Source organism: Pelodiscus sinensis, chromosome 19, assembly GCF_052426305.1.
Source record: "Pelodiscus sinensis isolate ZL-2025 chromosome 19, ASM5242630v1, whole genome shotgun sequence".
Lineage (NCBI taxonomy): Eukaryota > Metazoa > Chordata > Testudines > Trionychidae > Pelodiscus > Pelodiscus sinensis.
The window spans coordinates 23,960,588-23,975,887 of NC_143070.1; the positions used below are offsets into that span (position 1 = coordinate 23,960,588).

General features: G+C 52.2%; 1 protein-coding gene and 3 non-coding genes across 4 annotated transcripts in view; 1 reads left to right on the plus strand and 3 right to left on the minus strand.

Moving 5' to 3' along the window:
• The window catches only part of LOC142821620 (zinc finger protein RFP-like), a 244,336-nt gene that overhangs the window by 30,657 nt on the left and 198,379 nt on the right, over nucleotides 1-15,300 (minus strand). The window lies entirely within an intron of this gene.
• Nucleotides 4,677-4,748, plus strand: TRNAG-UCC (transfer RNA glycine (anticodon UCC)). Its single transcript has one exon. It is a non-coding gene; the product is annotated as a tRNA-Gly (tRNA).
• On the minus strand, nucleotides 6,654-6,726 carry TRNAF-GAA (transfer RNA phenylalanine (anticodon GAA)). The gene has a single exon. It is a non-coding gene; the product is annotated as a tRNA-Phe (tRNA).
• TRNAV-AAC (transfer RNA valine (anticodon AAC)) lies at nucleotides 11,121-11,193 on the minus strand. Its single transcript has one exon. It is a non-coding gene; the product is annotated as a tRNA-Val (tRNA).

The window sequence follows — 15,300 nt, forward strand, 5'->3', positions numbered from 1 at the left end:
ACATTGGAATAGTGAGCCCATTGCATTTCAAAATCAGGGGACACAACACACAGGATAGTTATTACAGGTATCTCTGTACCCCAAAATAGCACTGCAGTGTTGTGGTCACCTTACAGGCCCACAGCAGGGGGCAGGTTTGATGCTGAATTTTCAGCCTTTTGCACTCAGGACTCTCTGTTGCTGCCACATGTAGACAGGTACAGCCATATGTAGGCCTGACCCTGCATCTCTAGAGCCCCAGCCCCTCACAGACTGCCAGACACAGGGGTAGGTGTTCTCAGACTTGGGCACAAATTCCTCTCTATGGAACCTACAGGACAAGAAGCCAAAGAAGATGGATTTTGAGGGGTTTGTAGTAACTAGCCCAGCCACAGCAGGCTCTACTGAGATTTGAACTCAGCTTGTATGATTCAGAGTCTGGAGTGCTGCCTCTTACACCATGGGACCTGCGCAAGACACTCCTGACTCATCTGGGCCAAACTAGAGCCCCATCCCATGCCCACTGGAACTAGTTTTGTTTGTTTTCCTTCCACCTGGAGCCCCCTTCTTCTCCTGGGATGCAAGGAGCCTGAGATGCCCTGAGACAGGCAAAGGACTCTGCCTCCACTCAACCAACCCCACCCCACCAGCTTTGGCAGAAGAAAGGGGTGTGGGGGGGGGGGGCTCTGCTCACCCTACTCAGTTTTACTCAGGCTCTTGCATAAGAAGGAGCGTCTACACTGTCTTGCGCAATGCTGTTCTTCCTGAAAAGTAATAGGTGTAACAGCATTGCACAAGAAGGTTTTTCTTGCGCAAGAAGGGGCAGTGTAGATGCTCCTTCTTACGCAAGAGCCTCTGCTGAAAAAAATGGTGGCTCATTAGGTATGCAAATGAGGCTTGGCAATATTCCACGCTTAGCCTCATTTGCATAATACTTGCGCAAGAATCTGCAAGTGTAGACATAGCCTGTGTTTCTGCTTGGCTTTGAATCAGGGACCTTTCTATGCTAGGCAAACATGATAACCACTTCACACCAGAAACACAACTTGGTAGTGAAACTTGGATAACTGTTCTGTTCCTAGCTCTTTCTAACACCCTGCTCTGCAGGGGAGAGGAATACACCTTGTGAACTCTCCACCTCTTGTTCTCATGGAAGCGACTCAACCGAGCTGCCAGCTCCTCATTTCCTCACCAGCCCCTTGAGATTTGTAGCTCAAAGCTGGAGCTGCTGTGGAAGGAGGTGAAGCTACAGAAGCTGACGGGACAATCAGCAGGCAGAGGGCTATTTTTTCTCCTCGCTGGGCTGATATAGCTAGTATTGAGGAGTTTGTTCTCTCTCTGGTTCTACTAAAGCTGGACCCCAGGACTAGACTTTTTCTTTCTAAAACCCTAGTGAAAGCTGAGAGTGAATTGTTTGCAAACTGAGACTGTAAGTTAAAGAAGGGCCTCACCCAGTATGGGGCTTGAACCCTGAGATTAAGAGTTTCATGCTCTACCAACTGAGCTAGCCAGGCTGTATACTGTTTTGTACCCCATAAAAGGGACATCTTTCCAGCGACAGGAGAAATGTCCGGGTTTAGGATTTCTTTTAGCGCTGCAGGAAGGGGAGATGGAGGGAATTCAAACCCCTTTGCAAGCTTTGTTCTCATGGCACCAAGTGAGACAGGAGGGGTGTGAGCTGAGGAACCTGCCCCCCCAGAAGGGGCATTTGGGTGCACCCAGGGGCAGCAAGAATTCAGGCCCTCAGGCCAGTGCATTGGGGACAATGTGTGAGCCCTTCCATGAGCATTTTCTGTTCCCACTGGGGAGGGCAGCTGGGCAGAACTGTTGGGCACCCAGCATCCCTTTCAGCCCCAGGTGCAGGAGGTAACAGAGAGGGGAGGAAAGTCCATGGCCAGAGCCTCCTCCCAGCAGGGCTCTGGCCTGTTCTCTGCAAAGTGCTCAGCTGTTCCATTTTTTGCAAGAAAGACTGGGATCCATGCACCCTGTTCCCCAGTGACAGGAGTGTCCTCTTCCCTTCTTTTCACACAGGGTGTGTCCACGCTGCTCTCCTCCTTCGAGGGAGGAATGACTAAGACTCACTAAATCAAACCTAGAGGGCATCCCCACCAGCTTCCAGTACATCTGCTCTTTGCTCCCTTTGGCTTCTCACTGTGGGACATGGCCAAGCTCGACTGAAGGAAGCCAATTCCAGTTATGTAAGGCGGGATGGTGGGAAGAGCAGACATATTGGCCAGGCACCACTAGGGGCTGCCTCCCTCACCTCCCCCGAACCTGGCAGGTGCCTGGGCAGCTTAGCCATGGGTCCGCTCTCTGGGACTTTTCTCCCAGCTGCTCCATGTGTTGCCATTGCCCATCCCAAGGGAGGGAGAAGAAGAGTTACTCTCTGTGGCTGCAGGAGCTGCAGAGGTTGCACTCACAGGATCTCTAGACACTGACACCCCCAGGGAATCACAAGAGTGTGTGATGCTGGCTCTCCTGGCCCAGCAATTGGAGTCAGAGCCCTGCCTTGCCAGTGCCAGGTACAGCAGCCTCTGCACCTGCTCCAAGCTTGTGGTTTCCTTCTTCCCAACACTCCTCCCCAATCAGCCTTTTCCTGAACCAGCAGTGCCATGGGTGGCCTGGGGAGGCCTCTTCTGTGTCCCAGGAAAATGTGAGCAAAGGTTACAACAAGGCACCCGGGGGAATTGAATCCAGGATCTTTTACTGATAAGGAAAGTGATTTAACCAGCTAAGCCATCATACCAAGCTCAACAAACAAACACAAAAAAGCAGTCATAAAATGGTTCTACTCTATCGTCCCAGACAACACCTTTGACTCCCAGTTCCCTCCAGCCCTGGCGGTGTCTGGCTCCTTGGGCACAGAAAGCTACAGCTCAGTGGGCAGCGGCTCTGACATGCACATCTCCCCCAGCCGCTTGGATTGTAGAGTTGCCTTTGAGGTTTGGCAAAGTGATGGAGAAGGAGAAGTGGAGCAAACATTGATGATCTGGCTTGGTAACCCCTGGGTCTCAGTGTTTGGGTTGGAGATCCAGATGGGAGCCCAATCTCCTCCTGTTTGGTCCCTTCCTGAGGGCACAGAATTAATAACAGAGAATTCCTTTGCCCTGCAGCAATCTGAGTTGGCCAAAGAGTTAGTAACAGAATTTTTGTCCAAGTTTAAGTATAGAAGAGCCCCCTTCAAAGCTGTTTCTGTGGTGTAGAGTTTATCAAGTTTGCCTCATTCCCCAAAGGGTTCTTGGTTCAAAGCCAGGCAGCGTTACAGCCTTTTCGCCTATTGTGGCTTTCTTTGGTGTCCAGATAAGTGCAGCTCCTGTACCTGCAATGAGCCCAACTCCTATGTGATGGGGGGCGGGGGCGGGGAGGGAGGTGATACAGCTGAGGATGCCCCTGGGTGCCAGCCTGGGGAAGTAAGATGAGTCAGGCCAGGCACCTATGGGAGGCATGTGGTGTGGCCTCCCCTGCCCTGGAGGTTGTGTGATGGGGTGGGTTTCTCCTGCTGCCTCCCTTGTGTGACTTATCCATTATAAAATGAGGTGTAATGGTTATTTTGGAAGAAGGGTTTTCTTTAGAAATAACTGCATCTACACAGCCTTTTTATTTTGAAATAGCACCATCATGTGATTATGCAGATGAAGTGCGGGATATTTAAATCCCAGCTTCATTTACAGTTTTGAATCTTTACATTTGCATCCCTTTTTGAAAAGAGGGTGCAAGTGTAAACATACCCTACGTAGCGAGAGTTGGCTTCCTTCACTTGAGCCTGGCTGTGTCCCTGCTGCGGGAACCCAAAGGAAGCAAAGAGCAGAAGTACTGGACGCTGGTGGAGTACCCTCTGGATCTGATTTCGTGAGTCTTAGTTGGACTTGCTAAATCAAACTCCATAAGATTGATTGTGGCCATTCCTCCCCCGCTAGGCGTGGTTCTTGTTCTTCTGCACAGCACAGCCCATGGAGACCAAGGACCTGCCAATAGGCATTCAGATCTCAGCCTTGTTTAATTGATGGGAATAGAAACCAGACACACAGCAGGTTTGAACTGGTTTCAGTTGAGAGATGAGTTTGCCTGGTTTACATGCATTGACGCAGGAACACATTAGGGGTTTGTGGTCAGTTTAAGAATCCCTGCACAACAGAAATCCAAGATGTGACACATGGAGCTGCAAAGGTTTAAGTGAATTTGCTCAACCTCTTAAGGGGACACTTAGGAATTGAAGCAAGGAACACTTGATTTGCAGTCAAGTACTCTACCACTGAGCTACATCCCCATTTTCCTTCTGGCTTTACCTCAAGTTTTGGGAAATTACTCTCTGGCAGTACTGTCTGCAGGAGCAGGTGGTGCCTTGCACAGATGGCGGGGGGAGGACGGCCCTCTATGGGGTCGGTCATGTGTGGTGTCCCCCCACCTACGATCAGCATGACACTTCACGATAGTGCATCATCCCCTGTGCTCCTGCCTCCCTGCCCTGTGTGTGTTGCAACCTCACAGCACTCACCTGATGTTCCCTCCCGTGTGCCCGAAGATGTTTGGGAGGCCTCCTGCATCTGGGGGACTGGTTCCAGGGCGAGGGTCATAGCATTCCTGGAATCCTCATCCTGGCGCTGCTGGTCATCAGGGTTGTTGTCCTGAAGCTGCGGCTGCTGCCGCCCAGGTGTCTCCATCCCAGATTCCACAACCATTGCAGGAAACAGGCACAGGCATTGGTGGTATAGTGGTGAGCATAGCTGCCTTCCAAGCAGTTGACCTGGGTTCAATTCCCAGCCAATGCAAAATGACAATGGCGTGATGAAGCTCCTTACAGAGTTATCACTTTAATGGCACAAGTGGGTCCCACTGCTGGGACTTTCACCATTGTTTGCCAATAGGCAGGAAGTGCTTGATCACAGCCAAATAGCGGAGAAGCTACACTTGACCACCTGAAACATGAGAACAGCTCTTTCCCATGGGCCATGCGGAGTGTCCAGCAGCTCCTTTGCTGCTCTTGAACTTAACCCAAGAGCCAAGAAGTTGCACTCGCCCCCTCCCAGAAACTTCTGCAACTCCTCTGCCATCCAATTCCTCCCCAGTTTCTTCCTGGCAACCCCCTCTCCCCTGCAGCTGAGTCCTTTCTAGGTGGGAGCTTCTAGGAACCCACATCCCTGGCCACAGGGTGAGTCTGGGTCCCCTCATCCTTTGGATCCATGTGCGACGTGATCCCAGGAGAACTATCTCCTGGAGTTTCTCCCTGTCCCATGGAGCTCAGGGCAGGGGACCCAGGACCGGGGTCTGTACGGTGCCAACATGTGTAACACATGGCAACATTTCTCCTTCCTCTGCCGGAGAGGGAGCCAGATAGTTCCCTTGAGACCACATACAGATGGGCAGGGTCTGGAGAGGTGAAGCCACTGAATGGAAAAAGCAAAGAGAGCAGAGTATCAGCTACCAGCTGAGAAACTCAAACATGGGGCTGTGTGATGGTTCCATGATGTAAGCGGCAGGACTTTAATTTCTGCAATCTGAGTTCAAATCTCAGTGTGGCCTGCTGGTGAGGTGTTGGTTTGTGCAAATCTGAGAGTCAATCTTCTTGCCCCTCTCCTCCAATTCTACTTTGTGCTTCTTGACTTTTTCAATCTAAGGACTTTGTAGAAAGATCTTTCAAAAGTGGCTCTAGTGGTGCAATTGGTCAGCACTGGGTACTTATAAGACAATGCACCCAAAAGACAGGCTAAAGTTGTGAGTTCAAACCTCATATGGAGCAGTGGGTTTCAGTCCCTGCTGGGCTGTCTTCTTGCATTGAACCCTGGGGGAGCTGGGATTCCACCCCAAAGGACAGAAGCAGTGAAAATTCCCCCTTCACATGTTATGGTCTCCAGGAGCGGCCGGAGGCTGGCTGCAGCAGATGGCACCCTAGGCGGGGCAGCGCATTCGGGGACCCTGCCTGCACTGTGGTCAATGGCCGTGACGTCATCATCGGGCGCCCGGGCTAGCGGTGCCCTAGGCAGCTGCCTAGCTCGCCTAGGCCCACAGGCCACCGGTGATGGCCTCATCAGAGCAATTGCTGGGTGGCCCCTCTTTCTGCCGGGTCCTTCTTCTCCCCCCCCCCCCCCGCCCCACCCATCAGCAGCCACCGTCCCTTTCAGCCTTTTAGCCTCTGGGTCAGCTCAGGAAAAGAGACAGGAAATGGGACAAAGTAAGGAGACAAGCAACCAACCCCCAAACTTCCCCTGTGCTCTGAAAGCCCAGTTTGCTGAGAGCCCCCCTGTCCGAGACTCTGTTCTGCTTGAGACCCCAGAGCCCTCCCTCGGGCTGCCTGGCATGTGGGGACTCAGGTCTAGTGGTGGATTTACAGAGTCCCACAACAGCTGCTGCCAGCGTGCGGATGTGCACATCTGTCTGTGGTTATTGGGCACCGGCCTGATTGGGTGAGTCCAGGATTCTGTTCCTGCCAGGATGGACAAAGCAGCAGGGAGAGAGGTGCTTCAATAGCTCAGCTGGCAGCGCAAGGGCAGGTGTTCCAAGGGGGCTGGCTCCATGCTGCTCTAAGGAGAGCTCCTTTTCCCTTCCCTGGCAGAGGAGGGGCAGGACTTGCTGGCTCCTAGGTGGAGCAACAGGGCAGACAAGGCCCTTCCAGGAGGCACAGCTGGGCTATTCACAGAGGAGCCAAAGAAGGGACAAGCCTCAGGAACAAAGGCTTTTGCCAAAGCCTGGGATTGAACCAGGGGCCTTTAGATCTTCAGTCTAACATTCTACCCACTGAGCTACTTTGGCACCTGACACTTTTGGCTGTCCCACCCAGCCCCTACAACATATGTCTGCACTGCATGTTGCACTTGAACAAAAACCTCCCCCTGTGTGTGTGGCTGGCAGTGGTTGCTAGATGGACCCATTCACATGTAGCTTTACTGAAACCCCCCTTGGTTCTGCCTTGAACCTCCCCCGGCCCAAGGGATGCTGCCCAATAGAACAGGCCCTGAAAGAAATGTGTCACTTTCACCCCTGGGAGCAGCTCAGCCAGGCAAAGGGGCTGCCTGGGGCAGGACATTAGCCTGGGAGGGCAGGGGAGGGTGTGGCAGTGACATCACAAGGGCCTTTTGCAGCTCCTCAGCTTATTGGCTAAAGGAGGTTGGGAAGTGATGACTTCACAGAGAGTCCATGACAGTGGCCAGGTGGGACAGGCTGCAGGGCAGGGGCCATCTCAGAGCCCCCCCCGCCCATGGCTTTGCTGCAGGGAGTCTCCTTGAGATCTGCTCCTGAGGTCAGAGGGAGAATGGGAGTCACAAGAATGAGTGTGAGGAGGAGCCTTGTTGGAGCCTTCTCCTTTCCCACGACTAACTGACCTAGAAGATGTCCCTGTGGAGAAGGGAAGAGTCACTGAAAGATTCACTAAATTGACAGTGGAGGAATTAGCTCAAGTGGTAGAGCAATTTCTTAGCAAGCAAGAGGTAGTGGTATTGATACCCACATTCTCCAGTGACTAGCAGTTTCCTGTTTTTTTGTTTTTGCAAGCAGAGGGCCAAGTGGCTGCAGTGGCCCCTCCCTCTTCCTACTCACTCACCCCAAAAGCCACCGCGGCTTAGTTCCAAATATGTAAACCCCATTGCCCGAGGGATAGCGCCTCTTCCAACATAGCTATTTTGCAATAGTCAGAGTGGCTACTCCACTGCAGCTATTTCGAAATAGCTCCTGCCCAGGGCCAGTCAAAGTACTTACTCCCCAGTGCCTCCTGGGGCTCTAAGTCGAGGCTTCCCTGCAGTGTGGACGTGTTACTTTGAAACAAGCTATTGAAAAACAAGCGCACTGTGTAGACAAACCCTGAGAGCTGAGTGAAGCTTTTAGTATCCCTGCTCCTGGCACACAATCCCATTGGCTGGTTTCTGGCCATGTGAAGCACCATCCCCCCTCCACTCAGGCTCTTATTCACTGACCCACATGGCCCCTGCAGCCTGTGTGGGGGCAAGGCAGGCTGCCTGAGAAATGTGCTGGGCTACTGGCCGGGAGTGAGCCAGGTAAGTCTCCCAGCCAGAGCCTGCCTCTGGCACCCCAACCCCCCCTTCCCTCAATGCACTGGTGCCCCACGTAAACCAAATCCTCTGCCCCCCACCTGAACCCACACACCTCCCAGATCCTTCCACAGAGCTGCCATGTCTTCTCCAGAGCCCTTCGGCTGGCACCGGGGAGGCCAGAGTCCAGGCAGTGCCCGGTGGAGCCCAGCGAGCGTGGAGGGAAGGGCTGGTACTTGGGGGTGGGACTCGGGGCTGTTCTGAAAGACTGCAGGTGCCGTTAGACCCTTTTGTCCTTCCCTGTCTCACCCCAGCGCTGAGCAACACTCAGTGTCGGTCTGAGCATCCGTCCTGCTCTGGGACGTGTCTCTGTGGCAGGAACCTGCCCAGGCAGCTCTCGCAGTGAGGCCCCTCCCTGGCAGCACCGAGCAGTGAGAGCTGAGTGAAGGGGGAGGCAGGACCAGGGGGAGAAGCCTCCATGACTGTGTGAGAGGGAGGCTCTGCCCTGGCCAGTGGGGAATCGTTGCCTCTCCGAGGGGCCCAGGCCTGGTGGGTCATTTCCCCAGGTTACTGAGTGGGGGCTGGAGCCAGTTCTGTGTTGTCTCCTTCAACAACCAAACTGAACCAATGGATCTTGTGCCGACCTGACACTGTGCTGGGCTTCCTGCAGGGCTGCCAGGGCTGCCAACACAGGAGAGGGGAGGGGCAGGAGGAGCAGTATGAGTGACCAGCTCTGCCCCTTCTGAAGGGCTTGTGAAAATGGCAGGTGCTGTCTTGGCAGTGAGGGTGTCATGATTATGAGGATTAGCCAGCAGCCTGGGGATTAAGGGGTTAACTACACCTAGCCAGGTGGAGAGACCAATAAGAATGTAGGTGGGATTTTTCAAACTGGGACAAAGGAATTTGGGTTTTTCCTTTGTCCTTTTGTCTCTCTGGGAGAGTTCTCTGCAGCTACAGAGAGGGACAAGCATGTCTCTCTCTCTCCAAGACACCATTCTTCATTTTCTGTAAGTAGGGTAAAGTTTAGGTAGTTTCGTTAGGTTTTATTGTTTTATGGATTGGGTATGGGATCTGAGATCTGGCACTGTTTAAAAGATGTTTTGGCTTTTCTTTGTAACTAAGTTCTAGGCCCATGGAGTTTCTCCATGAGTATATTTTGTTACCTCCCTATCTAGTCATTATGTTTGCAACAGGAATATTGTTGTAATAATAAAAGTTCTTTCTTTTCTTTTTATGAACCTGGCAGTGGTTAATTGTATGCCCTGATTTTTGTTTTAGGGGTAAGATTTCCCAAATGATCTTTCCCCTGATTTCTTTATCAACATTTGGGTGGTGGCAGCGGAAGTTTTATTCCCAAGATCTAGGGTTTTAAGATCTTGGGGGGAAATTTTATACCAAAGCCTGGTAGATAAGGCTTTGGGGTACACTTGCTGGCCCCCACTTCTGCATTTATCATGCCAGAGTGGGAAAGGAGCCCTGAGTGAACTTCTTGGGTCACAGCTGCTGTAACAATGAGGTAAGATGAACAAATAGGCAGCTGTCATGTGAGAACTGAGGCTGGTTTCCCCAACTGGGAATCAAACCCAAGTGTTAGCTGTGAAAGTACTGAATCCTAACCACTACACCATCAGGGATACACAACAAAAAAAAGCACCTTTCCTTACCTACACTAGCCTTTCACAGGCCACTTTCTGTTCCCTTCAGGACGAGGGTCCATTCTCCCTTGCCCAGAGGGGACAAGAACAGAAACCAAATAGAACATCAGAACAGCCAGACTGGGCCATGCCAGTTGCCCAACTAGCCCAGGATCCTGTCTCACAACAGCAGCCAATTCCATTGCCCAGTGGGAATCCTCAGGACAGACAATCATTAAGTGATCCTTCCTGTCGCCCATTCCTAGGTTCTAGAATATACCAGCTAGGGACACCTTCCCTGTCCATCCAGGTTAAACGCCATTGATTGACCTTTCCTGCATTAAATTATCCAGTTCTGTTTTGGATCTTCTTGTAGATTTCACCTTCACAGCATCCACTGGCAAGGAGTTCCACTGGGTGCAAAAATGCTTCCTTTTGGTTTATTTTTCATTTGGTTACTTACCAGTTTCATTCTCTCACTGGGGGTCTTCAGTAGGAGAAAAAAAATTCTTATTGCTTTCTGCACCCCGTCATCATTACATAAACCTCTGTCCCATCGCCCCTGAGTTGTCCCTTTCCCAAGCTGAGAAGAAGAAGTTCCATGAACTCGTGTGAGCTGCTGTTCCAAAGAAGAGGCTTTTCCCGTGGAAAAGATGGCCAAGCCCAATCCCCTACACAGAGCCCCAGGAAATACCAATGGACACTGGGCACTTGTAAAGCCCCTCTCGGGCAGCGGTATGGAATGGATCCAGCTGGCCATCGGGCTGACTAACGCCATCATCAGACGAGTCCCAGGGAGACTTCTCAGCCCACGTGCAGAGACTGTGGAGTCTCCCACTCCCAGCCCAGGGGCAGAGGGGCAGCGCCCTGAGGAGGTGGGTCCCGAGGCAGCGGAGACCTTTGAAGGGAGCGGAGACGTAAGGTCAGAAGGAAGGAGAACAAGTCACCTCTTCTCAGGTGAGATGTGGTGGGAAACTACCAGATCCGGTGCAAGCCGAGCACCAAGGGCTGGTTCCTGCCCTGGTGGCTCCTTGCAGGGCCTGGCTTGAGAAGCGCCAAGGAGCCGTGTGTGGCCAGGAGAAAGGGAGCAGAAGCAATGTGGATAAAGGAGCAGGGTGGGGGAGCAGGAACAAGGGAGGGTGTCAAAGGAAGCTGGGGGTGCTGGGTGAGAAGAAAGGGAGGGGAATGGGGTGGCTGGGGTCTGGGCATGAGGCAGGACTTTATGTGGCTTTGTGTCCACTTGCCCCAAAGGTGACAGCCACACTGCCCCGAAGGTGCACAGCCACAGTAGTGGCACTTGGAGGGTGGGCCCTGGACTGCGTGGCTGCAATGACCTGGTCTCAGGCAAGGCACCACTGAGAAGTCTCAGGCCTCCCCCTCCGCGTCCTCCTATCTCAGCCTAACCTGCTGAGCTGTCTCCCACAAGCTCCTGAAAGCCAGCACACATGCTGCCAAACCCTGCACCCGGTGGCAGGCCCTGGAATTGCCTTGTGGGCACCCAGGGGAAGTGCAATAATAGAAGATGCTGTGTTTCTGCCTGGCTTTGAACCAGGCACCTTTTGCCTGTTAGGCAAACGTGATAACCACTACACCACAGAAACACAAATACAAAAGTTTTCTGCTACTGCACTTATGCTTGGGCAAATATTCGGTTGCTAACCCTTTGGCCAACAGAGATTGCTGCGGGGCAAAGGAATTCTCTGTTGTCAATTTTGTGCTCTCAGGAAGGGACCAAACTGAAGGATGCCGGGCCCCCACCTCGGGACTCCAACCTAAACCCTGAGACCAAGGGGTTTACAAGCCAGAAAATCAAAGTTTGCTGCGTTTCTCCCTCCCACAACCCTGTAGAACCTCAAAGGCAACGCCACAGTCCCAGGTGCTGGGGGAGATGTGCACGTTAGAGCCTCTGCCCACTGAGCTGTAGCCTTCTGTGCCCAGGGAGCCAGACACCACCAGGGTGGGAAGGCAGGAGGGAAATGGGGAATGGCCAAAATTTGTGAGACAATGGTGTTGTCTGGGACCATACAGTAGAACAGTTTAGAGGTGGGTCTGAGTAGGGCACCGTGGCTTAGCTGGCTAAAGCACTTACCTAATAAACAACAGCACCTGGGTTCAGTTACCACTGGTACCTTGTTCAGCCTTTGCTCACATTTACTTATGCCCTTCTGGGACACAGAAGAGGCCTCTCCTGGCCTCTCATGGGACTGCTGGTTCAGGAAAAAGGCTGAGTGGAAAAGAAAGAAACCACAAGAGGTTTCTCCCCCACAGGTGAAAAGCTCCTGATGCCCACAGACCCTGACTCTCCATGGCTGCAGAGGTTTCACCCTCAGGCTCTGAGCTCCTCAGGAAAACACAAGGATGTGTGGGGCTGGCTTTTCTGTCTCAGTAAGTGCAGTCAGAGCCCTGCCTGTCAGTCACAGCAGCCTCTGCACCTGCTCCAGGATTGTGGTTTCCTTCTTCCCAACACTCCTCCCCAATCAGCCTTTTTCTGAACCAGCAGTTCCATGGGTGGCCAGGGGAGGCCTCTTCTGTGTCCTAGAAAGGCACCACAGGGACTTGAACCCAGGATCTTTCATTTATGAGGCAGGTGCTTTAGCCAACTAAGCCATAGTGCCCTCCTCCAAAACCTTTTTAAAATGGCTCTTTATGTTTCCACACAACACTTTTGACTCCCAAAGTGCAGCCATTCCCCATTCCCCACAGCCATCGAGCCCAAGCGGTGTCTGGCTTCCTGGGCACAGAAAGCTGCAGCTCCGTGGGCAGGGGGCTTTGGCTTCCTTGCCCATGGGATGCTGTTGCAGGAAGGGCTGCTCAGCAGGGGTGGGGTTCACTTGTTGAGGAAGGGAAGAGTATTTGGGTGCCGACTGGCTCACCTAGTGAGGAGGCTTTAAACTAGGTTTGATGGGGGCAGGTGCCCAAAGCCCAGAGGTAAGTGAACAACATGGACACCTGGGAGATGGGCCAGAAATGGGAGACAGCAGGGGCTGTAACAGCAGAGGTAAAGGAAGGATGCGGAACCACTGGGAAGCAAAATCTAATCTGTGTCTTAGATGCTCGTATACACACACAGGACTATGGGTAATAAGCAGGAAGTTGGTATCACAGGGATGTGGTGGGATAATACACTTATTGGTATATTGGCACAGAAGGGTAGAGCTTGCTCGGGAAGGACTGGCAGGAAAAAGGGAGGAGGAGTTTCCTCAGATATGAGACATGTGAACACTTGACACAGGAGTGGACTTGTCGGGACTCTCTGGGTGAGGTTAAAGGGGTAAAACCCCAGGGTGATGTCACACTAGGCGTCTATTACAGACACCTCCCCAGGCAGAAGAGGTGCATAAGGCTTTTTAAACAATTAACAAAATCATCCAAAGCGCGGCTGGTTTCACACACAATCAGCCTCACCCACAGCTGGGAGGCAGTTTGCAGGGAGCTGAAAAGAAACAGAAGAGGGGAAACTGGAGCCTGGCAGAACCAAGTCTTGGGATTCTTCTGTGTCCAGATGTGCTAAGCAGCTGGCAGCCAAGCTCCCAAGTGCTGGTCTATTCCCACTCTCCCCAGGCAGGCAAATCCCCTCTGCTGGGTGTTACAGGCTGGACTTTGCCTGCCTGACTTTTAGCCAGGGAACTGCTCCCTGTGAGGCAAATGTGACACCCCCTGCACTGCAGAAACCAGCCCATTGCCTTATGGGAAGAGAAGGACCCCTTGGAAACAGCCCCTGGCTGGCTCTGTCTGTGGAAAAGAAAGAGCAAATCTTTACCACTGGAGAATGTGGGCATCGATCCCACTGCCTCTCACATGTGAAGTGAGCACTCAATGCCCATGTTCTCCAACTGCAGCTCAGTTCTCATCCCTTATTTTCACTGTCGGGGCTCAGTGGCCCCCTCCCTCTTCCTACCTGCTCTCCCAAAAGAGACAGACCTGGCTCCCCTTTCTTTGCCCCCAGCAATTGCCATTCTGCAAAGCAGAGAGTCATAGAACCATAGAGCTGGAAGAGACCTCAGAAGGCCATCAAGTCCAGCCCCTGTTCTAGAGAATGGAGATCTCAAATTCAGCACTCTCTGTGGTGCAATAGAAAACATGTTGCACTTTTAAGCTACAATAGTTAAAGTGAACCCACCAAGTCATTTGAAGATTGTGGGTTCCAGTCCCATGAGTGTCACTTTAGCTGCTTTCTCATTTCCAGGGCAGTTTTTACAGACCAGGCAATCCTTAGGGTGAAACTGGGGTGGAATGAGTCCAGACAGTTCCCAGCAGACCCCAGTGAGGATGGAGTGAAGGGCTGGTTCTTGGGGTTGGGGCTGGGGGTTGTTCTGAAAGGCTGCAGGTGCCGTTAGACCATTTTGTCCCTCCCTGTCTCTACTAGTGCTGAGCAACACTCAGGCTGTGTCTACACTGCACTGCTCTTCTGGAAAACCTACGCACATTTCAAAACTCAATTTGTGCAACATTTTATGCTGCTTTTTTTGGAAGAGGCTTTTCCGACATTTGGCCTGTGGACACTGGGCAAGTCACACAAGGGAGGCAGCAGGCAGAGCCGGCCCAATGCACCAGCCTCCCAGGGCAGGGGAGGCCAAACCACAAGCCTCCAGCAGCTGCCTGGCCTGATTCATCTCCCCTTCCTAGGCTGGCACCAAAGGGCATTATCAGCTAACATCACCTTTCTCTGTCACGTGGGAGTTGGGCTCATCGCAGGCATAGGCTGCACTTACCTGGGCACTAGCAATAAGAGAAGATGTTGGGTTTCTGGCTGGTTTTGAACCAGGGAACTTTTGTGTGTTACACAAACATGCTAATCACTACACCACAGAAACACACTTTGGCGCTCGTGGAACTGGCATGACTGTTCTGTTCCTAGCTCTTTCTAAAAGGGGACTGCACCTTGTGAACGCTCCACCTCTTGTTCTCAGGGAATCCACTAACCCGAGCTGCCAGCTCCTCATTTCCTCACCAGCCCCTTGAGATTTGTAGCTCAAAGCTGGAGCTGCTGTGGAAGGAGGTGAAGCTACAGAAGCTAACGGGGGACAATCAGCGGGCGGAGGGTTATTTTTTCTCCCCCCCCGGGCTGATGTGGCTAGAACTGAGGAGAAGAAAATCCTCTTCCCTTCTCCTCAGAAGATGGAAATTGCAGTTGGTTCTCTCTCTCAGGTTCTACTAAAGCTGGACTTTAGGACTAGACTTTTTCTTTCTAAAACCCTGGTGAAAACTGAGAGTGAATTGCTTGTAGACTGAGAATGTGAGTTAAAGAAGGGCATCACCCAGATGGGGCTTGAGCCCATGACCCTGAGATTAAGAGCCTTATGTTGTTTTGTTAACTGAGCTACCCAGACTGGCTACACCAAGTCTTTTCATGCCCCTATGACAGGGTAGCAGGAGCCAAGTGCTCTCAACTTCCTGACTTGGCTCTTTCTTGCTTCCAGTGGGGGGTTCTGGTCTGTGGGGAGGTTTGAGCTCAAATCCCCCTCCTGACACACCCACTTCTTTTCCCACAAGGAACGGCCCCATCTTTCCAGTGACAGGAGAAGGGGCCGGTTTTAAGATTTCTTGAGCAAGAACCCGCCAGTGTAGACCTAGCCCTGCAGTCAGAGTTCAAAGACTGTACCAAGAGGCTGGGAATGACATCCCTTGTTTCAGTATTTTTCTTCTATACAATTATCAAGCTATATTTAGCTAAGCTGTTTGTAAGCAACTGGCGGGTACCACAGTAG